The sequence below is a fragment of the Schistocerca americana genome, chromosome 4 (assembly GCF_021461395.2).
Source record: "Schistocerca americana isolate TAMUIC-IGC-003095 chromosome 4, iqSchAmer2.1, whole genome shotgun sequence".
In the NCBI taxonomy this organism is placed as follows: Eukaryota; Metazoa; Arthropoda; class Insecta; order Orthoptera; family Acrididae; genus Schistocerca; species Schistocerca americana.
Window position 1 is genome coordinate 347,219,171 of NC_060122.1, and position 25,511 is coordinate 347,244,681.

General features: G+C 43.1%; 1 protein-coding gene across 1 annotated transcript in view; it reads left to right on the forward strand.

Annotated features, from left to right (window-relative positions):
• Positions 1-25,511, forward strand: part of LOC124612288 — a 458,713-nt gene that overhangs the window by 248,194 nt on the left and 185,008 nt on the right. Inside the window, exon 2 of the mRNA XM_047140396.1 lies at positions 18,807-18,881. The gene's annotated coding sequence lies outside the window, so the exon portion shown is untranslated. The remainder of the gene's footprint in view (positions 1-18,806; positions 18,882-25,511) is intronic.

A 25,511-nucleotide genomic window follows, 5' to 3' on the forward strand; every position in this document is an offset into this window, starting at 1 on the left:
TTTTTAAATTAAAGTACAGAACGTAGGTACGCCTCAACATTTTATTTCTGTTGTTCCAATGTGATACATGTACCTTTGTGAACCTATCATTTCTGAGAACGCATGCTGTTACAGCGTGATTAACGGTAAATACAACATTAATGCAATAAACGCTCAAAATGATGTCTGTCAACCTCAATGCATTTGGCAATACGTGTAACGACATTCCTCTCAACAGCGAGTAGTTCGCCTTCCGTAATGTTCGCAATTGCATTGACAACGCGCTGACGCATGTCAGGCATTGTCGGTGGATCACGATAGCAAATATCCTTCAACTTACCCCACAGAATGAAATCCGGGGACGTCAGATCCCGTGAACGTGCGGGCCATGGTATGGTGCTTCGACGACCAATGCACCTGTCATGAAATATGCTATTCAATACCGGCTCAACCGCACGCGAGCTATGTACTGGACATCCATCATGTTGGAAGCACATCGCCATTCTGTCATGCAGTGAAACATCTTGTAGTAACATCGATAGAACATTACGTAGGAAATCAGCATACACTGCACCATTTAGATTGCCATCGATAAAATGGGGCCCAATTATCCTTCTTCCCATAATGCCGCACCATACATTAACCCGCCAAGGTCGCTGGTGTTCCACTTGTTGCAGCCATCGTGGATTTTCCGTTGCCCAATAGAGCATTTTATGCCGATTTACGTTACCGCTGTTGGTGAATGACGCTTCGTCGCTAAATAGAACGCGTGCAAAAAATCTGTCATAGGTCCTTAATTTCTCTTGTGCCCAGTGGAAGAAGTGTATACGACGTTCAAAGTCGTCGCCATGCAATTCCTGGTGCATAGAAATACGAGGTGCGGCTAGAAAAAGCCGGACTTATGCTGGAAAAAACATTTATTTACAATTATTTACAATTTCATGTTATCTCCTTCAATGTACTCTCCTCCTCGGTCTCTACACCGCTCCATACGAATTTTCCACTGTTCATAGCAATGCTGCAGATCATTTTCGGTAAGTCCATACATTACTTCCGTCGCTTTTTCTTTTACTGCTTCAACAGTCTCAAATCTAGTTCCTTTCAAAGCTGACTTGACTTTAGGGAAAAGAAAAAAGTCACAGGGGGCCAAATCAGGTGAGTAGGGTGGATGATCTAAGATGGGAATGTTGTGTTTTGCCAAAAACGTCTTCACTGACAACGCACTGTGAGCTGGGGCATTGTCTTGGTGAAGGATCCATGACTTTTTTCTCCACAAATCGTTCCGTTTTCTCCGTACTCGCTCACGTAGGGTAGCCAGGATGCTAATGTAGTAATGCTGATTCACTGTTTGTCCCTCTGGTACCCAATCAACGTGCACAATCCCTTTGATGTCAAAAAAACAATCATCATTGCCTTGAATTTCGATTTTGACATTCGTGCTTTTTTTTGTCGTGGAGAACCAGGAGTTTTCCAATGCATCGATTGGCGTTTAGTTTCGGGATCGTAAGTAAAAAAACCACGATTCATCGCAAGTAATAACATTTTGTAAGAAGGTGGGATCACTGTCAATGTTTTCCAGGATGTCAGAACAATTCATTCTTCGGCGTTCCTTCTGTTCAATTGTGAAACACTTTGGAACCATTTTTGAACACACTTTGTTCATGTTGAAACTTTCATGAAGAATCTGCCTAACACTTTCCTTGTCAACTCCTGTTAACTCAGACACTGCTCTGATTGTTAAACGGCGATCTTGTCGAACAAGTTTACCGATTTTTTCAATGTTTGCATCAGTTTTTGCTGACAATGGTCTGCCAGTGCGAGTGTCATCACTGGTGTCTTCGCGGCCATCTTTAAATCGTTTAAACCACTCAAACACTTGTGTTCGCGATAAACAATCATCGCCGTACACTTGTTGTAACATTACAAACGTTTCACTTGCAGATTTTCCTAGTTTGAAACAAAATTTGATGTTAACACGCTGTTCTTTCTGTACACTCAACATTTTCCGACGCACAGACAAAACGTCAACTACTTAAAACAGACGCCACGGGCAGACTGAGTGCAGGAGGCAGATGAAACTCGAGCTGTAGGCGGAGCGAGAGTCACGTGACAGGCCACGCGACGTTCAGCTTTATTGCATTCGTTTTATTGTTTCACCAGTACTAGTCCGGTTTTTTTCTAGCCCCCACCTCGTATGCTACGGGTGCAACTGATGTTGATGTAGCATTCTCAACACCGACGTTTTTTAGATTCCCGTTTCTTGCGCAATTTGTCTGCTACTGATGTGCGGATTAGCCGCGACAGCAGCTAAAACACCTACTTGGGCATCATCATTTGTTGCAGGTCGTGGTTGATGTTTCACATGTGGCTGAACACTTCCTGTTTCCTTAAATAACGTAACTATCCGGCTAACGGTCCGGACACTTGGATGATGTCGTCCAGGATACCAAGCAGCATACATAGCACACGCCCGTTGGACGTTTTGATCACAATAGCCATACATCAACACGATATCGACCTTTTCCGCAATTGGTAAACGGTCCATTTTAACACGGGTAATGTATCACGAAGGAGATACCGTCCGAACTGGCGGAATGTTACGTACTTATACGTTTGTGACTATTACAGCGCCATCTATCACAAAGCGAAAAAGTGGTCGAACTAAAACATTCATATTTCTTTACATACTACACGAAGATGTAATAAAAAATGGGGGTTCCTATTTAAAAAAAAACTCAGTTGATGTCCGTTTGACCTATGGCAGCGCCATCTAACGGGCCAACCATAGCGCAATCTGGTTTCCCCATCAAGGTAGATGAGTTTCGTTCTTTGTAGTTTTTTCGTTTGACGCTTATTCCGTGAGATATTTGGCCCGGTCACTGTCAATGGACCACCCTGTATATCACCAGGGGAATAATCTTGCACAGCACATGACTGGACTTGGCAAATTACGAGGCCATTGGAGTTGCTGCATTTTGGAAATGGTGATCGGACACGGAAATGAATGAACGAGCTGCCAGTCTCAAGGAATTTGTTGTATCACCGACGACTATTTCGTTCGTTGGTGCTTTTACCTTATGTTTACAATATAGTCGCTAAATCGTACAAGTCGCACACATAGCTCCATTATACGCCATGTTACGATATGTCTGCCTCCTGGTGATGCGCTCTGAAATTACGCCGCAGCGCAGAACACGAATCTAAAACTGGAGATCGTATTGACTTGGGGAAATGCTCTGTCCACTGATATATATCAGTTTTTTGTATGTCTTGTAGTTCTCGTGCAGTCTCTTTCTGAAACCCCGGAGGTACTCATGAATAGCCCTGTACGATATGCAAACGAGTAAGTGACTAACTGTACGGAGAGAGCAGGGTCCAGTGAACGTTGCCAAAACGTGCGCAGCGAGAGGCGTGCAGCGGCGAGTGTGCATGGCGAGCGCTGGTTGCTGGTGGCCGGTGGCCGGGCGAGCGCCGAGCGGCGACTAAAGGTCAGGGCCGCTGGGCGTGTCTCGGTGTCACCTTGCCGCCGCCGCCGCAGCCGCCGCCGCCGCTGCTGGCCGGCCGCTCCTCAATGGGGCCCGCCTCACAGGCCGACACCCTCCGGTCCATGATAGCGGCAGCCAACCCAAATATTCACTTTCCGTTTCTCAGCCTCCCTAGTCCAGCGCTACGCTCGTTCGCAGTGTGGAGCAGATGTCGGCAATGCTTCTCCGTATCAAGTTAAGAGCAGCGGTGAGATGACACTATTTGGTAGCCAGTGAACAACTGTTAACTACAAATGTCTTTGTGCCACAAAGTACTAATTAATTGCCTTTTGTGGGCGTCGTTTCTTCCACATTCTGCTTTTGCTGCATATTGCCGTTTCTGCGATTGAAATTGAATATAGTGATTACAAACCACTGTCAGATTTTGTAACCGTGGTTATTGTACAGACCCAGGCCCAAGTTACCCGTGTACCATTACTTCGATGAGTTAGTTGTAGGTGATGGTAAGGCCAGGGAAGAAAAGACTAAGGATCAGGTGTTCTGTGGGGTCGGGAAGGAGAGGTTGGGGCCGAACAGGGATCTGGCCAGTTCTTTATTTCTCACAGGAAAAAAAATCAGAACTGTAGTTTCTGATATGTATGTACGATTGAAATTTTAAGGTCAAAGGTTGAACAAACGAGATACGATTAAAGCATTTCGTATGTTTTTGACAGTTATGATGACCTTGGTGGAAATTATGAAAACAAAACAATGTATCCCACAAATTAGCTTCCATTGACAAACAACAGTGCATGTGGAACAGGATTTTCCCATCTGAATCTGATGAAGAGCCTCTGTGTTAACAAAAGAATGTTTTTCTGAAGTTGTATAGGCCACCAATGACTCGTTTTGACGCTTGAAAGTACGTGGAATCCTGGCTGCTTCGTGACAGCACTCTGCTACGGACGTCAACAACGAAGAAACAGTGGGAGCATGGACGTACAATGGAAACCTTTCAAAGCTTTGGACAGCTTTATAAACTCTAAGTTAAAACTTTTAAGTTTTTATCTATTTTTGACTATCTTATAGTTCGAATTTACGTGTGTTCGCCTTCTTTAAATGTCTTTTTTGCAACAAATCGTAAACTCAGAAACAATATTTAACCTACATGTTATAAAAGATTGTTGGTGCACATGAGTTGTTTTTTACCATTAATAATTCACAATCTTAAAATACTCAGAAAGGCAGTAAAGTAACATTTTACTAAGTCTACGTTCTACATTTAAAAACATCCCCGTCCCCTCCGGGACGGTCGCAGTACCACCTCCCTTTCCTTTTTTTTTAATTATTTTTTACAAATCAAACACTGACCGTAGCACTGCTTCTCACTTCGATAGATGCAAAAATATGCTGATTCCTACATTTGATGGCGATTACGACTTCCAAAATTGTAACAGCATGGTCTTCTCTTCTGCTTTCAACTCTTCTGTCCACTAATTGATAGCACGACTTCCACCACAGTTGGATCTTTAGTTCCTGCCACTTTTACTTTTTCTGCATAGGGATTTCTTCATTGTATCGCTGACACATCGGTATGTGAGTACAGATTCGATGACTGAATTGCACATAGCTTCCGAGTTTCAAGCAGTCAGAAGTGTAGTATGTTCATATCTTTTTTTCTTTTTTTTTTGCCATGTCATTTGCCGTTTCAGAGATACGACTAGCAATAATCATTCGGTGTGCTATGAAAGCAGAGCTCAACGTAATGAACTCATGTTTGTGAAGAAGGCAACTCAAATTCGCGTCTGGGTATTCTCCAGTTTCCCTAAATTTGTAGGGTACGAAAGGGAGATTTTTTTTTTGGTTTGGTTGTGGAGGCAAAAGTAAAAACTGGAATCCTATGCATACATATTGGACTAAATGGAATAGTAAATATTTGAGAAGATAAATGAATTGTAAAACATAGATGTAGGGCAGTACACCCACTCAAAATTGTGCTTTGGTAATGAGAAAACTGAGGGATGTAAACTACGAATTGATGGAATACCCAACCTGTTCACAGAAATTTGGCGCCCTCTAATTTTTATCTATTCACACATCCACAGGACTTTGTGACTGAGTAAAATTTTTGAGACCAATAAATTTTTTTATGAAAATTTTAGAACAGTCCTCCCAGAACTGATGGGATTTGCACATTAGATAAAAATTAGGTAAACGGTTCTCAGCTAAGAAAGAGTTTTTCACTACAACCGAATGTTCTAATTCCTTAGCACAGAAAAGTTATCTTACGTATTACGGCAAAACGCTCTACAGCTATTGCATGCTTTGATATGTAAATGATAACTTATTCAGCACAACCGCACAACGTATTTATGAGCACATTCTATATACAAGGATAGGTTAGCAGCGTGCTTCTCATTCAGAAATCGCATTTGACTGTTCTTTGTAAGAATACCGTGTTATGCCCTGTGTGAGAAGAAGAATACCTACCAAAACGTGTTGGAATTCGATAGGGGCAGGTCCGTAACGTGCAACTTTTCTTTGTTTAATCTTGCGAACTGAACCTGGACTGGAGTGGTATTCTTTATCTTAGTGTATGTCTGTGTTGTAATGCTGAACAAGTAAAGTGACGTAATTACGGAAAATCTATCTGACAAATGAGTTGCCAAACTGAAATTATGTAACTCTATTTTTAATTAAATTCAAACAAATTAATTATAAAGAAATAAGCTGTTCTATTAAACTGTATTGTGGAGTACAGTGAGGAGCGCTACAATGCGTGGCTTCACAACACGGGATTTGTAATTCCAACAACCAAAATGTTTCTCCAAAAATGCACTGTAATTCTACGTAGAGCATCTCGATGGACGTATCCGCATGTGGAGGCTTCGAGGGGAAGAAACGTTGCCATACTGTATTCCTCATCGTCATACCAGCCCATCATCTGGCGTGAAGGTACGGGGCGTCATTGGGCACGCGACGCAATCACTCTAGTAGAAATTATCCGAATGGGACGCAGATCACTAGATGTGATATAACGGTGTCCAGGAAGTAAGGACAAATTTGAATTTTTTATTTTGTTATAGGACCGTTGGCAGCCGTAGTTTTTTCGTGTTTGTTATCTACGATTCTTCCCATTAGTGCCCTGATAGCTTTTATGAGGTGAACTTGTTGTTTGATGTTTATTTTCTGTCATGGAGCAGATGAGATCTCAGCAGCGTATGATAATGAAACAGGTTATTACAAAAACAGCGGATTTTCAAAGAACCGTTCGTGAATTGCGTGTGACACTCGGACGCAATGCCACTCCAACCGAATCATCGGTTCGGAAGTTGATCCGGAAGTTTGAGACCACGGGTTCTGTTTCAAACGTTAAGAAAGCAGGACGACCGTGTTCTGTTCGAACACAAGAAAACTTTGCTGTGGTGTTGACAATGTGACTGTAAGTCTCAGAAAATCGGTTCGCCGACGAGCTCAATAATTGAAGTTATTACCAAGTTCACTGCATGAAATCCTTTCAAAAGATTTGAAAATGCATGCACAAAATATTCAACTCACACAAGAGTTGAAGTCTGCCGATCACGGCAAGAGACATCGATTTGTTCAACGGGTCTTGGCTCTCAGATGAAGTGCACTTCCACTTCAGTGGGTACGTCGATAATCAGAACTGCAAAATCTGAGATAACGGAAATCCACGAGCGACTGTGGAAAATGAGATGCATCCACAACGCAAGGCTGTGTGGTGTGGGTTTTGGGCAGGAGGAGTTGATCGGCCCTTACTTTTTTGAAAATGACGACGGAGCTGCCGTCACTGTGAACGGCGACCGTTATGGAAATATGCTTTCTTATTGGTATTTCCCTCGTATTGATGAAAATGGCGATTTTTGGTTTCGACAAGATGGTGCGACATGTTACACATCCTGTGAAACTATTGCTCTGTTGAACGAAAAGTTTCCTCAAAAATTTATCTCCTTGCGTGGCAACCGGAAATGGCCTGCCAGATCATGCTACCTTACGCCTTGTGACCCTTTTTTTTTGGGGGGGGGGGATTTGTGAAATCAAAAATGCACGTGAACAAACAATACACCAACTGAAGGATACAATTAAAAGGGTTATTAACGGCATCCCACCAGAGGTTTGTGAAAGCGTCATCGAGAACTTCAGTGACGCATTGCTTGTTGCCGCGCGGCCTTGGATTGTCATATGGAAGATATAACTTTTGATACAAAAATGGGAGAAGTGACTTGATGTGTTTGTAAAAAACATTACATTTTCAATAAATTTTGTATCTTCTATAACACTTTAATAGTCTTCCCTACGTTCCGGACACGCCCTACAGACAAACAAATGATTACATTCCAAGAAAAATTGATTTATTCAACAGAAAGAGATTCACAAATTGAGCTAGCCAGTAACGCGTGGGTCCGCCTCTGGTGCTTATTCAGGCGGTTATTCAGCTTGGCATTGTTTGGCAGAGTAGTTTTATGTCTTTTGCGGGATATTGTGCCAAATTCTGTCCAGTTGGCGCATTAGATCGTCAAAATCCCGAGACGGTTGGGGGGCCCTGCCTCTAATGCTCCAAGCGTTTTCAATTGGGAGAGATCCGGCGACCTTTCTGGACAAAGTAGAGTTTGACAAGCATGGAAACAAGTAGCAGAGACTCTCGCCGTATGCGGGTGGGCATTATCTTGCTGAAATGTAAGCGCGGAATGGCAGGACAACAAAACAGGGTGTAAGAGATAGTTGACGTACTGCTTCGCTGTAAGAGTGACCACGAATGGCAACCAAAGGGATCTTACTACGAAAAGAAATCGCATCTACAGAAACGTCTTCGGGCTGGAATCCCATTGACTGGAGTAGAATTGTCTACAGTGATGAGTTCCGGTTCTAACTGAGCCCCGATGACCAGCGAACATGTATTTGGAGACGTGCAGTGGGATACCAACCTGACTGTCGCTCCGCCATTTGGCCCAACAACCAGGATGGTCTCAGGTGCCATTTCTCTTCTTACAAGGGAACCTCCCCATCGCACCCCCCTCAGATTTAGTTATAAGTTGGCACAGTCGATAGGCCTTGAAAAACTGAACACAGATCAATCGAGAAAAGAGGAAGAAATTGTGTGGAACTATGAAAAAAAATAAGCAAAATATACAAACTGAGTAGTCCATGCCAATATAGGCAACATCAAGGATAGTCTGAACGCAGGAGCGCCATGGTCCCGTGGTTAGCGTGAGCAGCTGCGGAATGAGAGGTCCTTGGTTCAAGTCTCCCGTCGAGTGAAAAGTTTTTCTTTATTCTCGCAAAGTTATGATCTGTCCATTCGTTCATTGACGTCTCTGTTCACGGTAATAAGTTTAGTGTCTGTTTTGCGACCGCACCGCAAAACCGTGCGATTAGTAGACGAAAGGACGTGCCTCTCCAATAGGAACCGAAAACATTTGATCGCAAGGTCAAAGGTCAAACGATTCCTCCACAGGAAAACGCGTCTGATATAATCTATACGACACTGGTGAGAGCATGTGCGTCACATGACAGGAATATGTTGTCGACCCACCTAACCTGTACACTTGGCGAATGGGTAAAAAGATTCTTCTACATTGCCCGATTTAGGTTTTCTTGTGGATGTGAGAATTACTCCCAAAAAAGTGATGAAAACATAAGAGTTTGTCACATAAACTGCAACAAATGAATCCAACAGTTTTACAGTCGCACACTTTTCCCTGTGCTCTGTCAAAACATGTTTTTAACGTTTTCAAATTTTTCCGTGTGTAGACCGTCAAATCCTGCAATGTCCAAGCAAATCTGAACATGTCCTGGAATTTTGGAGAGCAAAGTTGATTATGTGTGAGTGCCTGAAGTTTGATAATTGTCCGAAAATAAAAAATAAGATTTTACACTCGAAGGAAGACTTGAACCAGTGACCTCTCGTTCCGCAGCTGCTCACGCTAACCACGAGACCACGGCGCTCCTACGCTCACATGATCCTTGAAGTTGCATATCATCCACATGGACTACTTAGTTTGTATATTTTGCTTCTTTTTTTCATAGTTCCACACAACTTCTTCCAGTTTTCTCGATTGATCTGTGTTCAGTTTTTCAAGGCCTACCCACTGAGGGGGGGGGGGGGGGGCGGGGTGCGATGGGGAGGTTCCCTTGTTAGCAGGACCGCTTTGTTTGTCATCTGGTGCGCCCTTACAGCAAAGCGGTACGTTGAAGATATTCTACACCCCGTTTTGTTGCTCTTCATGGCAAGTCATCCTGGACTTACATTTCAGCAAGATAATGCCCGCCCGCACACGGCGAGAGGCCTATTGATGGTTTTCGTCCTTGTTAAACTCTACCTTGCCCAGAAAGGTAGCCGAATGTCTCCCTAACTCATAACGTTTTGAGCAATATAGGCAGGGCCCTCCAAGCACCACGGATTTTCACGATTTAACGTGCCAATTGGACAAAATTTGTCACGATATCTCTAAGGAGGACATCCAACAACTTTATCAACCAAAGCCAAGTTGAATAACTTCTTGCATAATGACCAGAGGTGCACCGTCGCGTTATGGGCTTGCATTTGTTTGTCTGCATAGGTACACCACATCAGTAGATTTCCATTCCATTCTGATTCGCAGTCTCCCAAGTATCCCTTCTTCTAATACACATCAAACAATGTATTCGGCTCTTTGCAGTGCGGTGTATGCCTAGCTGAGACTCATCTGCTCGGTGCAAATTCTCCCAGGTAATTGCCCCTTAGCAGTACATATCTCCCCTGAACAAAGGGACAGGTAGGCGTTCACGAATGCAGTTGCAAAGTTCCCGACGGGGATCTGCTTACATTGGATAAACTGAACAGTCCAGTTTGCTAGATTTGGCACTAGATGCCACTAGAAGTGACAAAACTCAGGGTGTGCGATTGTTTCCTTGAGCAGTACCCTACGTTCCTCAGACGTCTCAACCATTGAAAACAGTTGGTTTTAGGTTATCGAGTGACTGACTCGCTACCACTCGCAAGCCGCTACCTTTAATAAATTATGGAGTTGATGCAGCATGAAATGGCGTACAATAACTGTCATACAAGCCCATTTCCGACTCGGTACCAGATGGGTTAGAATAGTAGTTGTTGCAAGAGACGGCTTCTCTGTGTACTAAATTTTACACCCCATGTACCCCCCAGATCATCTGCAAATATAATCATGTACTCCTCCTGCTATGCTGAATAAATGCAACAATCAAGATTTCGTTATTTGCTGTGCCTCCTTGCCTTGGCAGTTGAGTGGCGTGCGCTGTTTGGTACACTTCACATCTGAAGTTTCGCAGATTACTTCAAATGGGTATTTGCAGGTATCAGTTTTAAATAATGGCACCATTCTTACCTCTTTCAGTGTCTACTGTGTCAACTATTGGGTTATTTTTGTAGCGAAGTTTCTGGAGACTGCGACGTTGTGGGCCGCGAACAATCCCAAAGCTGCGTTCTATGCGTGGGCATTGCGATTTCTCTCCAGTTGCTTCACGAGCCGCATGTAAGGACCGAGGCGGTCTGACTCACGGCCCCAAATCTGGTTGCGCGTGTGTAGCCTTTCTCCATCTCCAAGCTACATAGAGTTAACAGTGTCTGCAAGACTTTCAGGATTCTTACTGACAGAAAAATACGTCAGTGACGGGAGGCTATATCAGAATCTATGTGGTAGTGATTTCCGTTTCCTCATTAATCACCAGCAGTCAGCGATCATAGGTACGAAAGTTGTGTTGCCTCTCGTTTACGACCACTATATATATACGTGGCTAGGGCGCGGAGCGCGATTTTGTGTGTGGGCGTGCGAGCGTCCCGGATCCGACTCGAACCACTAACTTAGCTTAGTCGATGAGAGCATTGTGGAAGGTAACATTTGTAAGTTCCACTCTCGCTTTTCTAAGTCATGACGTGAGCGCCTCAAATGGTTCAAATGGCTCTGAGCACTATGGGACTCAACATCTTAGGTCATAAGTCCCCTAGAACTTAGAACTACTTAAACCTACCTAACCTAAGGACATCACACACACCCATGCCCGAGGCAGGATTCGAACCTGCGACCGTAGCAGTCCCGCGGTTCCGGACTGCAGCGCCAGAACCGCACGGCCACCGCGGCCGGCTGGTGCCTCAGGAGAGGCAAATAAATGTAGAGCGAATCTTATGAAAAATGAGTTGGACTGCAGGGATTGAGTCAGAATGCTACGTCTGGGAAGATAACTTTAGATGGATTATTGTTTTTGTTTTTATTGTTGTGGACTCCGATTCGAAGACTGGTTTGATGCGGCCGGAGTCGCCGTGCGGTTCTAGGCGCTACAGTCTGGAACCGCGCGACCGCTACGGTCACAGGTTCGAATCCTGCCTCGGGCATGGAGAAGTTAAGTTCCATAGTGCTCAGAGCCATTTGAACCATTTGAACTGGTTTGAAGCAGATGTCCATGCTACTCCATCCTGTGCGAGCCTCTTTACCTCCGAATAACTATTGTAACCTACATCCTTCAGAATCAGCTTACTGTAGTCACCTTTTGGTCTCCCACTACGATTTCTAACCCCACACTTCCCTCCAATAATAAACTGATGATATCTTGATGTCTCAGAATGTGTCCCGTCAACCGATTGCGTCTTTTAGTCAAGTGTCGGCCGCTATGGTCGAGTGGGTCTAGGCGCTTCAGTCTGGAACCGCGCTGCTGCTACGGTCGCAGGTTCGAATCCTGCCTCGGGCATGGATGTGTGCGATGTCCTTAGGAGAGTTACGTTTAAGTAGTTCTAAGTCTAGGGGACTGATGACCTCAGATGTTAAGTCCCATAGTGCTTAGAGCTATTTGAACCATTTTTTAGTCAAGTTATGCCATAAATTTCTTGTCTCTTCAATTCTGTTCAGTGCAACCTTATTACTAATGCGATCTATCCGTCTAATCATCAGAATTTTTCTGTAGCACCACATTTCAAAATCCTTTCTCATCTTGCCTCCACTGATGAGCCAAAACATTATGACCAGCTCCTTAATAGCTTGTTTGTCCTGCTTTAGACCGAAATACATCACTGATTCTGTGTATGAGAGATCCGACAGTTTGTTGGTAGGTTTGCGGAGTTATGTGGCTTTAGACTTCTACGCACAGGTCATGTAATTCGGGTAAATAACGAGCCGCTAATATGCGTACGCGTGATAGTGTCCGATAGCGATCCGTATGGGTTCTACAACTAGGCGAATTTGCTGTGTCGTCCGAACAAAACACAGCGACAAAAGCACCGCAGGCGCAGATATGCGAGCTGGTACCAGTGCCATAAAGACTCGCCACTCGCACGATTTTCACCAGCGTCACGGGCGGCGCTGAAGATGAAGATATCGACTCCGCCTCGGCCAATTGCCGGCCGAGTACAATCCGCTAATGACCGGACGACAACGTACAGAAGCCTACTCGTAAGTCAGAAGAGCAGCTCCCGCCCACTTGGTTATAGATCATCGTCCAGGGCTGACTTAGTTAGAGAACGTCGTTTATGAACTCTTTCGAAGCGAAAAGACAGTTGTTGTAAATTGCATTTGCTACATAATGTGAAGTTTACCTATGATTATTTACACTCAGCCATGTAGAGCCTTTTCTGTGTTACATTACATGCAGTATTCAAGACTTCATTGTTCAACCAGTCACAAAGATAAGTAAACCTTTTTAACTCATTGGTATGACTTTGTTATTAATTTGTTGGAGTGTTGTAGAACCTTCATTCTCCTCTCCTGTTATCTGACCCTGGGACACAGCTGTGTAATAGTGGCAGAGAGAAATTGTCTTAGCGGTGTACTGCATCAGAAGCCGTTTTACGAACTCTCAACCTCGGCCTCCACGGCAGCAGCGACGAGGCCTTCACAAAAGAATTTGGTTGCGAGACATCAATATGAAATCATGATAACATTCCGCAAACCACTGTAGCATGGTTCTGGCACCAAGAGACGAACTATTATACTGTAGAAAAATGACATCGCAGTCGGGGAAGACATCAAGATGAAGGGATGCAGGTGGTTCGCAGTTGTCAGCGTGTCTTCGATTACTACCAAAGGTCCGATGGAAGCGAAGGAGAATGTGTCCCATAGCGTAATACTGCTCCCACCAGCCTGCGTCCGTGGCGCGCTGCACGTTTCGTGCCGCCGTTCAACTCAATGATGGTATTTCTGGAGACGACCATCGACGTAGTAGAGAAAAAATGGTATTCACCCAAAGAGCCGACACGTTTCCACTGATCGACGGTTGAACCCCGATGGTCCCATGCGCACTGCAATCGTAATTGACGATGCCGTTGTGTCAGCATGTGGACAGGTAGGGGTGGTCTGCTGCGGAGCGCCATATTCAGCAATGTACGGTGAACGTCGTGCTCCGAAACACTTGTGCGTGCACCAGCATTATGCTTTTCCGGCGGAGATGCCAAAGATCACCATCTATCCTACTTTACAGAGTAGACAAGTCTCCGAATCCCTCATCTTGTGAAGAGTCTTGGATGTCCAACCATTTAGCGCCTAGTGGTAGTTTCACTGTCCTTGTACCCCTTTCCACAGTAACTCGTGGACTGTCGACGAGCTTCGCTGTTTCCGAGATACTCATTTACAGAGTCTGCGTAATAATGACCTGTCTTTTGTGAAAGTCGCTTATATTAATGGATTTCTTTATTTGGATCACATATCTTCGCTAAGGTGATTCCCCGTCCGTGTATACTCCGCTTACACACTTTTGTTACTACGACACGCACCGTCAACGCCACCAGTCGGGATGCAAATTTGCGGTGGGATTTGGTCATAATGCTTTGGCTTATCAGTGTATTTGACTTCCATTCACGGCTACACTCCAGAAAAGATTTTGTAACACTTAAATCTTTATTCGGTGTTAAAACATTTCTCTTCTTCAAAAACTCTTTTCTTGCCATTCCCAGTCTTCATTTTATATCTCCTCTACTTCGGTCATCATCAGTTATTTTTCTGCCCAAATAGTAAAACTCATCAACTGCTTATAGTATTTGAAAACAAGCACTGATAATAAATTAAATGTATCTTTTGTCTTTTATTTTTCTTTTATTTTGGCTCGAAAAATGTGGCCGAGTATTAGTGTGTAAAACTTTATCTTATTATAGCTTACAATAGTCTCCAAGCCTCATTTGCGTATATTTTTGCTGGTGGTGGAACCTACCTCTCTATCTGCCCTCGCTCTCTACGACTGATAATTATGCACAACATGCAAGACTGATCATTCAAAAACTTTAATTCGTCTATGGGAGAACGTAAGAAGATAGGCAACGATGCGTATACTATTTTATCTGTGGCTAACATTACTCAGACAGAGGTAAATATCTAAATTATTACTTGAAATTTTTCAAAAAAACTTCAGAGGTTAACTGCTACCCACGTTGGAAGGCGGAAACCGTATGAGATGTTGCGGGTCTCAACCTCAAGTTCCGGCTCGGCACACAGTTTTGCCAGGAAATTTCAAATAACACACACTCTATTGCAAGTAAAACGTTTATTCTGTAAGATGTTGTCTACAGATAAAGGCACTGACAGGAATAATGAAGTCTGAAGTGTCAAGGTGCACTGACTGAAAGAGCGAAGCATCATGTCATAACAGTTTCGATCCAGTCTGCAACGAGTCACCAGACTGATTTGAAGAGGCTAGCCTCGACTTTCTTCCCTGTGCCCACTTCATCATCTCAGAACACCTCCTACGCGGAGAGTCCTCAGTTATTTGCTAGATATATTCTAATATCTGTTCTAATATCTGTCTCTCTCTACATATTTTACCTTCTACAGCTCGATTTAGTACCATGGATGTAATTCCCTTAGTCTCAACAAATGTGTTGTCATCCTGGCCTTTATTCTTGTCATTATTTTCCACGCATTCCATTCTTTTGGCTATTTCTGCGGAGAAATTTATTATTTTTCATCTTATTTTTCATCTAATTTTCAACATCCCAATTGCTTCGATTCTCTTCTTTCCCGGTTTTTCCACAGTCCATTATTCACATTCATGCGATACTTCCATATTATGGTGCGCTTCAAACGCAAGTTCTCAAGAGTTTCTTCTTCAGACTGAGACCGGTGTTTGCCCCCCGCCCCCGTCCCCCTTTATTTCGATGAGGTAGTCTGCTTTTTACGTCATCCATCCTCCGTCCGTCAGGCATTATTTTTCTTCCAAGGTAGCAGAGTTCCTTCACTGCGTGTACATCATTGCCCCCAATTTCGAAATTTAAGTTTTTTGGTAATCCCATTTCTGCTACTCATTGTTGTCTTTCTTCAATTTTCTCTCAATCTGTATTCTGTGCGTCCGCATCTGTAGATGACTAGTCAGCGTAGATGGCTGTCATGCGAGGGACCCGGTTTCGATTCCCGGTACTGCCAAGGATTTCCTTGGCGGGCGGATTGGTACGGTGATCACTCAGTCTCGTAATGCCAATTGAGAAGCTACCTGAATTAGAAGTAACGGCTGCACGTTGTGGAAAAGTCAGTAAAACGGCCGGCAGAACGGTGTGTTAGTCACATGCCCCTTCATAATGCATCCGCATGATGCCGCAAGGCATCGACGGCCGGTCGACATCGTTTGGGCCTTCAAGGCCTGTACGAGGAGCTCATAGCTATACTCTGAACTCATTAGACTTTTCAATCTATTAAAAAGCTCATACAACTCTTCCTCGTTTCCTTTGAAGATAGCAATGCCATTCAGGAATCTTAACATTGACATCATTTCACACTTCAGTCCCATTCCTATTTCTTTTATTTCCGTCATTGCTTCGTCTGTGTACTTGGAATAGCCGCGTACAATGACAGAGATCCAGAGAGTACAGAATTCCTTTCTTTAAGTCCAGTCAACGATCACAAACAAATTGTCGTCAGACTATCGATTTGCGTGTCGGTAATGACCATCAACAGATCTCCCATTGTGCGCCAAATTATGGAGTGTAGTATACGCCATTTATAATTATTGCTGTGCATCCGACCAGATAGCAATGGTATCCGAACTGAACAAGAAAACCTCGTGGAAGGCAATTCTGCACTCGTAGCGGCAACTACACAATTGTCTCCCGTGATATTTTGATTCTTAGCTTGGATACTATTGCTCCCTGGTCCAGAAGACAGTAATCATTAAAAACGGCATATATGATAGGAGTGTTCAACGTGAGCCCTTCAAAATGCAGCCACTTCATAACTAACGTAATAAAATGAAACGTCTGCCGCCGTCGTTTGATGTTATTTTATCATACGGCAGCCAGTTTCGGTGACTCAATTGACCGTCTCCAGGCCCTAGCAGATGCTGAGAGGGTGAACGCCGATCGTAAACACGATGCCATCAGTCGTCAAAATCTACGAACTGACTTCCGTAGAAAACGATGTTCTGTCTATGTATACTAGAAAGAATAAATCTGTACTCGATTTCACGTCCATTGCCCTAGACAGTACATTTCTTTGACTAATTCAGGTTTCTTGGTGTATGGCACAGTCACAGTCACAGTAAGAAAATGATTCCTTTGGTTAGTAAGAAATGATTTCTCTTAGAACTCAGTCTCCATCTCTCCAGAATGCGTCCTAAGAATTAAATTTATGAGAAAGAGGTGATTTGTTAAAACGACACTTCATTTTAAACCCATTCCTAAGATTAAGCCGCTAAATTAACCAGAACTGACAGAACCTGTCGCACTGATTAATTACACTTTCCAACGTAATCACGTGACAAAAGCCACATTTTTTTTAATAATCTCAGATTATGTCAAACTTGCTTCCCTTACAGCGTTATTATGAAATAGGTAGCAACTCGTAGTGTTTTCTTGAATACTTACATTGTCCAACAGCGGGTCATTTTTTATCGAAGGAAATTTTTACTAAGAATAGAATGCAAGGAAGAATTGCGGAAATTTATAGTTTTGTAACTTGTCCAGCCTAAAAAGACAACATATGATCCCCTACTTGTAAGTATGTAGTGCTTAATGTTTATCGCGTTTTGTCCGTATGACAGGATCTTTTCCTAATCTGGAAGTAAATTTCTGAAGTTTGACGTGACCACGTGCTACTCATTGCCAAATGGTCGCAGTTTCAAGCCAAGGTTCTTGGAAAAGCGATTCGACAATGGCATTACGGAGCTCACCCATTCAACATGTGGTATTTTCTGGAAATGTCATCTACGTAGACACTCAACAAGCATTTCCTGTCACTTTGAAATTGGGGTGTGTTCCCGCCTTACACAATAGAAGCTATTTAGTGGATACTTACGTAAACGTCAGTAGTCACTCTGCGTCAAGAACTGTTCCTCGCCGAAAACATCACATGAACAGTAGTTTCCTCCCTGTATTTGAAGCCAGCCCCAAGCATTCAGTGAAGTTGGAGTATGAAGAGGATTTCTAGCGAAATTAGTTGCACGCAACGACGTCAGTTTATCGTCCAGGATTTCTTGCCTCCACGTTGATTTTTTTCTAAATCATAATATCAGCAAATCCGAGGATTGTTTGGTACAAGTTTTGTAATTTCAAAGTGTAAGGGGTGATCTAAAAGTTTCCGTTCGTATAGCCCAGAATCGGTATGCCAATCAAGTAAATCGTCGTGATAGCGGCAGTCATCCCACCGGCGCACCAGGATGAAGATAGCCGTTTGGTAAAACACTGTGTCCTGCTGCGTCAAGAAGTTTGTAAACGCCTGTTGCACATCCCCGTCCGACAGCAAGCGTCGACCCTTCAAGGCCTTTTTTAGGAACTGAAGATGTGATAATAGCATGGGGAGAAATGCTCGAGTGTCTCCTATTTGAATTGTGTTAACTTCCGCATTACGACATTTACGATGTGGTGATGTGCATTTTCACGAGACAGCAGCATCCCGTAGCACACCAGTCCACAACGGTGGTCCTCGACAGACATGCTGCCCCATATACATTCTTCATTCTCCGATGGATGTCTGCTGGTGTTTGTCCTTCAGCAGGCAAGAAAAGAATAACAGCACGTTGGTCCTGTTTGGACGCATTCGGTAATACCATCGCCATAGTTCACGCTTCCGCATTTTCCATACGCACGTCGGAACGACACGAATGCCACAGTAATCACTCGATTACATGTCGGTGGTTTTATACCCGCAACGGAGTCGTGCTATGTTGCAAATACGCTGCAACGCCCTGACACTAAAACTTTCTGGTAGCCCCTTATACATACGTTCATTCCTGCAGTCTTATTTTATTTGATATGTATTTTCCATTACGTATTTATTCATGTTTCTTAAACAGTTAAGCGGTGTATGAACCAAGACGTTTGAATTACAGTGCTCAGTTCATATTAAGGTGTATTTACTTGTAAAATTATGTATTTCTTGGAGACAATGGGTCCACCTGACGAGAGACTTATCGCTTTTTCAGGAAAACACTTGGTGCTGGTGACGGATTCAGAAGCCGCCGGAGACCAATACGCATTCGACAACCCGTGCTTCAGAGGTGAGTATACAGAATACTTTGGTTGTGAAGCGGAAGTAGAATAAGTTAAAGGGCAGCAACCCATGCAAAACGTAGATGTAAAATAACTTAAACAATCACATAAATTACTCAGTGAGAAAACGAATATTACTTCTTTTATGATGACTGACAGATCTTCCATTTTTTTCTTACCGTTCCTCCTGACTAAAGTAAAGATTACACACATTATCGGCCGCGCGGGATTAGCTGAGCGGTCTACAGCGCTGCAGTCATGGACTGTGCGGCTGGTCCCGGCGGAGGTTCGAGTCCTCTCTCGGGCATGGGTGTGTATGTTTGTCCTTCGGATAATTTAGGTTAAGTAGTGTGTAAGCTCAGGGACTGATGACCTTAGCAGTTAAGTCCCATAAGATTTCACACACATTTGAACATTTTGAACACACATTATCCCTTGACGCATTTCCAAGCAAGTATCCTTGCGAATTCACGCAAGGCGAACACTTTTCGCAAATCAGTTACGCAGTTTGTTACTTTTTTTGTTAAATAGTGTTCAGAATTACGGAAGGGAATTCAGATTAAGGGAGAAGAGCTAGAAATTTATGGTCTGGCATGACATTTTATTTTTTTCAGAGGCAGCCAAATACTTGGGAGATCAGTTGAACGGAACAGACTGAGTCGTGAAAAGAAGTTATACTATGGACATAAAGTGAAAACAGTGTAATGGAATACGGTAGAGTCAAGGCAAATGACAGGCCGAAACTAGTAGAGGCTTTTTTTTCTAATTGGACAGTAAAATAGCTGACTACAGCAGAAGGAAAGAGGATGTAAAATCTAGACCGAGAAAAAGCTATATGTTGACATTGAAGCCGGCCGATGTGGCCGAGCGGTTCTAGGCGCTTCAGTCGAACCGCGCTACCGCTACTGTCGCGGTTCGAATCCTGCCTCGGTCATGGATGTGTGTGATGTCCTTAGGGTCGTCGAGCAGATGCGCAAAACTATAGACCTATATCTCTGACGTCGATCTGTTGTAGAATTTTAGAACATGTTTTTTGCTCGAGTATCATGTCGTTTCTGGAAACCCAGAATCTACTCTGTAGGAATCAACATGGATTCCGGAAACAGCGATCGTATGAGACCCAACTCGCTTTATTTGTTCATGAGACCTAGAAAATATTAGATACAGGCTCCCAGGAAGATGCTATTTTCCTTGACTTCCGGAAGGCGTTCGATACAGTTCCGCACTGCCGCCTGATAAACAAAGCAAGAGCCTACGGAATATCAGACCAGCTGTGTGGCTGGATTGAAGAGTTTTTAGCAAACAGAACACAGCATGTTGTTCTCAATGGAGAGACGTCTGCAGACGTTAAAGTAACCTCTGGCGTGCCACAGGGGAGTGTTATGGGACCATTGCTTTTCACAATATATATAAATGACCTAGTAGATAGTGTCGGAAGTTCCATGTGGCTTTTCGCGGATGATGCTGTAGTATACAGAGAAGTTGTAGCATTGGAAAATTGTAGCGAAATGCAGGAAGATCTGCAGCGGATAGGCACTTGGTGCAGGGAGTGGCAACTGACCCTTAACATAGACAAATGTAATGTATTGCGAATACATAGAAAGAAGGATCCTTTATTGTATGATTATGTGATAGCGGAACAAACACTGGTAGCAGTTACTTCTGAAAAATATCTGGGAGTATGCGTGGGGAACGATTTGAAGTGAAATGATCATATAAAATTAATTGTTGGTAAGGCGGGTGCCAGGTTTAGATTCATTGGGAGAGTCCTTAGAAAATGTAGTCCATCAACAAAGGAGGTGGCTTTCAAAACACTCGTATTGCTCACCAGTGTGGGATCCGTACCAGGTCGGGTTGACAGAGGAGATAGAAAAGATCCAAAGAAGAGCGGCGCGTTTCGTCACAGGGTTATTTGGTAACCGTGATAGCGTTACGGAGATGTTTAGCAAACTCAAGTGGCAGACTCTGCAAGAGAGGCGCTCTGCATCGCGGTGTAGCTTGCTGTCAAGGTTTCGAAAGGGTGCGTTTCTGGATGAGGTATCGAATATATTGCTTCCCCCTACTTATACCGCCCGAGGATGTAAAATTAGAGAGATTTGAGCGCGCACGGAGGCTTTCCGGCAGTCGTTCTTCCCTCGAACCGTACGCGACTGGAACAGGAAAGGGAGGTGTTGACAGTGGCACGTAAAGTGCCCTCCGCCACACACCGTTGGGTGGCTTGCGGAGTATAAATATAGATGTAGATATAGATAGATGTAGAGGTTAGTTAGGTTTAAGTAGTTCTAAGTTCTAGATGACCTCAGATGTTAAGTCCCATAGTGCTCAGAGCCATTTTAACCATTTTTTTTTCATTGAAAATAAATTTAAATGTCAGGAATTGTCCTGTGAAAGTATTCTTTGGAGCTTATCCTTATACAGCAGTGAAATGTGAACGATAAGCAGTACAGAAGATCTTGAAGTTTGGAGGTACAGAAGAATGCTCCAGATAAGATGGATAGATCGAATAACTTCAAAGGAATAGAGAACAGAACTGGTGAGAAGAGAGCTTTATGAGACAAGCAGTCTAAAGCAAGTCATAGGTTCGAAACTGTTAAGGCATTCGTGGCCATTTGTTGACAAACTGCCTGTTGGCTTCTGTCTCGGTGTATCCGGTCAACGTGTGTTTTATAATTCTTCTGACGTTTCGCAAGCGCGAGTGGATGGCATTGTCAAAGCTTCTCCCCCATTGCGGAAGGCGACGCTTTGGCGAAACACCATAAAAATCATCAAACAAACGTCGGCCGAAGAAACCGAGGCAGAAGCCAACAGGTAGTTTGTCAAATTATAGTTTGACAGGACACAATCTGTGGCTACAAGGAATGATTAATTTACCAATGGAGGGAAGTGAGAGGGTGGTAGGGTGAGTAAAACTTCTGAAGTAACATCAAGGCTTGAAACCAGTAAACAGGCTCAAATGGAAGAGGGTTGCAGTACTTGTACAAGACAGACTTGAATGGAATGCTGAGTCAAAGCAGTCATCGTACTGATGACTATAACAGCAATTCCTCAGAAACTAAGAGCAGCTGGTGAGGCATAGAAGAGCAGCAGGTGTTAAATAATATCCAAGTAACCAAAGTAAACACCTGATCAGTCTATATTACCGTGATGAATGCTAGTTTCTGTTAGAAAATTAACAGTCGACGAAGACAATTCTTGAAGATGAATTTAATTACAGACAGCTAAGGTTTCACAGCCCATCGAAGAACTCAACCTGAGACAATGTATCTGTTAAAGGAAAAGGAATAGATAAAGAGCTGCTGAATTTATGAACTGAATCTGGTGACACGAAGTTGAATAAAAAATTGGAAAATGTCATCGTCATACAGATGTCAAGAAAGTCTGGTCAAATCAGTATAAGAGACGAAGTTATTAATCCGATTTAACAAACGATAATAGAATATCCGCAGCTTTTGCAATCTTCACAGATTTTTTATTTATTCGTACGGCTATGGCCTCCCGTTGGGCAGACCGTTCGCAAGGTGCCGGTCTTTCAAGTTGACGCCACTTCGGTGACCTGCAGTCGCTGAGGATGATAGGATGATGATGAGGACAGCACAACACCCAGTCCCTGGGAGAAGAAAATTCCCCGACCCAGCCGGGAATCGAACCCGGGCCCAAATGATTGACAATTCGTCACGCTGACCATTCAGCTACCGGGGGCGAACATCTTAGCAGATGAAGCAACTAATAAAATCCAGGAAAGAACAACTTCAATTTGCTTACGTTCCACCATAAGAAACATGAAAATTCCTGGAAGAGTTTCCACCGTTTGTCAAGCTAAAACTATAAGAAATTAGAATTATATGAATACCTTCAGCTGCTAACGGGCGTGGACAGGTGAAAATGCGTGCCCCTACTGGGACTCGAACGCAGGATCTCCTGATTACATGGCAGACGCTCTATCCATCTGAGCCACCGAGGGTAGAGAGGATAGCGCGACTCCTGGGGCTACTCGCGCACGCCTCCCGCGAGACGCACATTCTCACCTTATATGACCACACACTACATTCGTAGTGTCCCACACCAACACACTCATTACTCGTGGAAGACATTCTTACCAAGTCCCGTCAGAGTTCGGGGAATATGTGTGCATCCGCACAGAAGGAGGAGGTCATGGTCGGTGTTGCCAGAACTATATACTTATATGGACATGGTGTCGGTTCTTTCGGACATGTCCGATTATTTTTCTACAGTGGCATTTTAATGAGGCCGCTTCCAGTTACAAATGGAAAGTACAGTATTGTATATGTTCTACAGAATTAACTTATTCTGTTAACTGATTTTCGGCTCAGAAGGTTATCGTCAGATTTTATCTGACTACCCCCGCCAAAGAAGGTACAATATACTTGAAAAACATTGGAAAAGATAAGATTGACGTACTAACGCAGAGAAAATGTGAGCTTTGACATTGCAGTGGCAATGTAATTAAAAAAGTAAATCAGTAATAAATATAGGAGGACATAATTGGTAAAACATTAATATCAAATTCGAGAAAACAGTGCCTGTATGAAAACTTTAAACTACATTAACAATCCCAGTCAAATGAAATTAGAACATGACAAGTGTACTGAAGAATAGCTTGAAGGGGCGTTGACATTTGCAACAGCAGAACATATGGAGTACGTAGACAATCAGAATGAAATAAATAAATAGAGGGAAAACGGAAGAATGTAATGAAACAGATAGTGTGAGAAGCATTGGAAAACTGTGAAGATTAAGTGAAGTCTGGGTAATGTGTTTGGTTATTTAATATTAAATCAGGACTGTGCGCCTGTTTTTTGTTGATTTCCAGGATTTCCAACCAAATAAGTTTTTGGTCTTTGTTTGCTAAGTGAAGGATATTAGATTGTGGCTGCTAGCTGTAGGCTTCAGTACAAGTCCAGCAAATGTGGAGTCTCGACTCTACAACTCGTTAATGTTCAGCCAACCTAGTTATATCTCTGTCTGACTGACCAATACATAACTTACCACCATCAGGACAAGTAATTTGGTGTACTCCAGTGTCAGCCAATAATTCAGACGGCCTTACCTTTACTATTAAAATGCACTGGGCTGTGCTGTTCCTCACATAGTACAAAATCTTAAATTTTATCTTTTCACGTACAATTTTTTATTCGGATTGTTAGTGTAATTTAAATTGTTACGTAGACACTTTTTTAGAGTTTAGCATTAATTTCTGGTTTATTCTTTTTATATTTATTAGCGGTTTGCCTTGGCATTCTTAATTGCATTACTACTATACTGTCGAAGATGACATTTATACCATGTTCGTATCTCACTCTTCAACGTTCTTTACAGTGTTGTTCCGAATATTGTACATTGTTTAACGACTAAAAACAGTCTGATGCTGTCCCCGTAAGCCGCAAACCGGTTAACAAAATAATTTAATAATGTGCTTTCCATTTGTTACTGCTAAGTTGTTCTACCAAGAAGTGACGGAAGATTCTGTTGATAAGTAGATGTACATAGACAGAAGAAGAAGAAGAAGAAGCTGAAGCTTTCGAGCAACATTTTTACCTATTAAATCAAACAATCTTGTGGTCGAAGGAGTATAATATACCGAAAGTTAGATACATTACTGCCAATTTAAAAGATAATACGAATTTCTTGAGGATATCCACTAATTACATAATTTTATGCTCCTAGTCTTTCGCGAAATTGAGAGATTAGATGGCAATAAATAAAGAATTCGAATATCAACCCAAAATTTCTCCACGTGCGTCAGGGCCCTGGAAATTACACCACTTAAGAACCAGTCTACCTGCTGCATATGGCATTTGCCAAATATTCGTTCATCGTTACCTTAATTATAGAAATAAAACAGCCTCTGACAGGCACTCAGGCACTTAAGTGTGAATTGCAGAGTAACCACGTAGATGTAGATTAGAGCGAGTCGTTAATTTTATCCGAATAAAGAGCATGGTTGTGGTCAAAGTGGGACAGTATACAAGCGGAATCCTTGACCGACAGAAAGAATACTTCGTCATGGACGAATTAAACCGAAACGTCTTACAGGTAAGAACGACATCTTCAGCGGTCCGTTATTAGACTGTGTTAGTCACTAGTGGAGGACTTCATTACCATATTATCAGTAATTTGTGTAATATCTGGTCGCTCCAACGAGATGGAAACCAACTCAGAGTGTCGTGGCGGCAGTACCTGTGTGGCACGTATTTCGGCTTTCGGCGTCAGTGACCGCACGGATCACGGCTAGCATGTCAAGTGCGGATGGCTGTTGGTCCAATGCAGAAAATAAACACTAGGCGGCCGTATCGATGGTTCGTATTTTTTCACTGAAGCCTATGCTATGGTGGGATTAGAGTACGACTGATACAACACTTCTCAGGACCTGGGAACTCTGATAGTGCGCGTTGCTGTCAGAGACAATTTTGGCTTTAATCGTAGCTTCTGATTGAAGCTCAATGTTACTTGTTGTCGTAACGATTGCTCAATATTTTGTTTTCATGTAAGGCTACGAGACAAAAACGTCCATAATTGTTAGGTACTTAGGTACTCAGTTCATATCTAATATTTCTTCTGGACAAACTACATCCTTTGTATATGATCAAAATGAAGGTAATTAGGAAAAGGAATAGTGC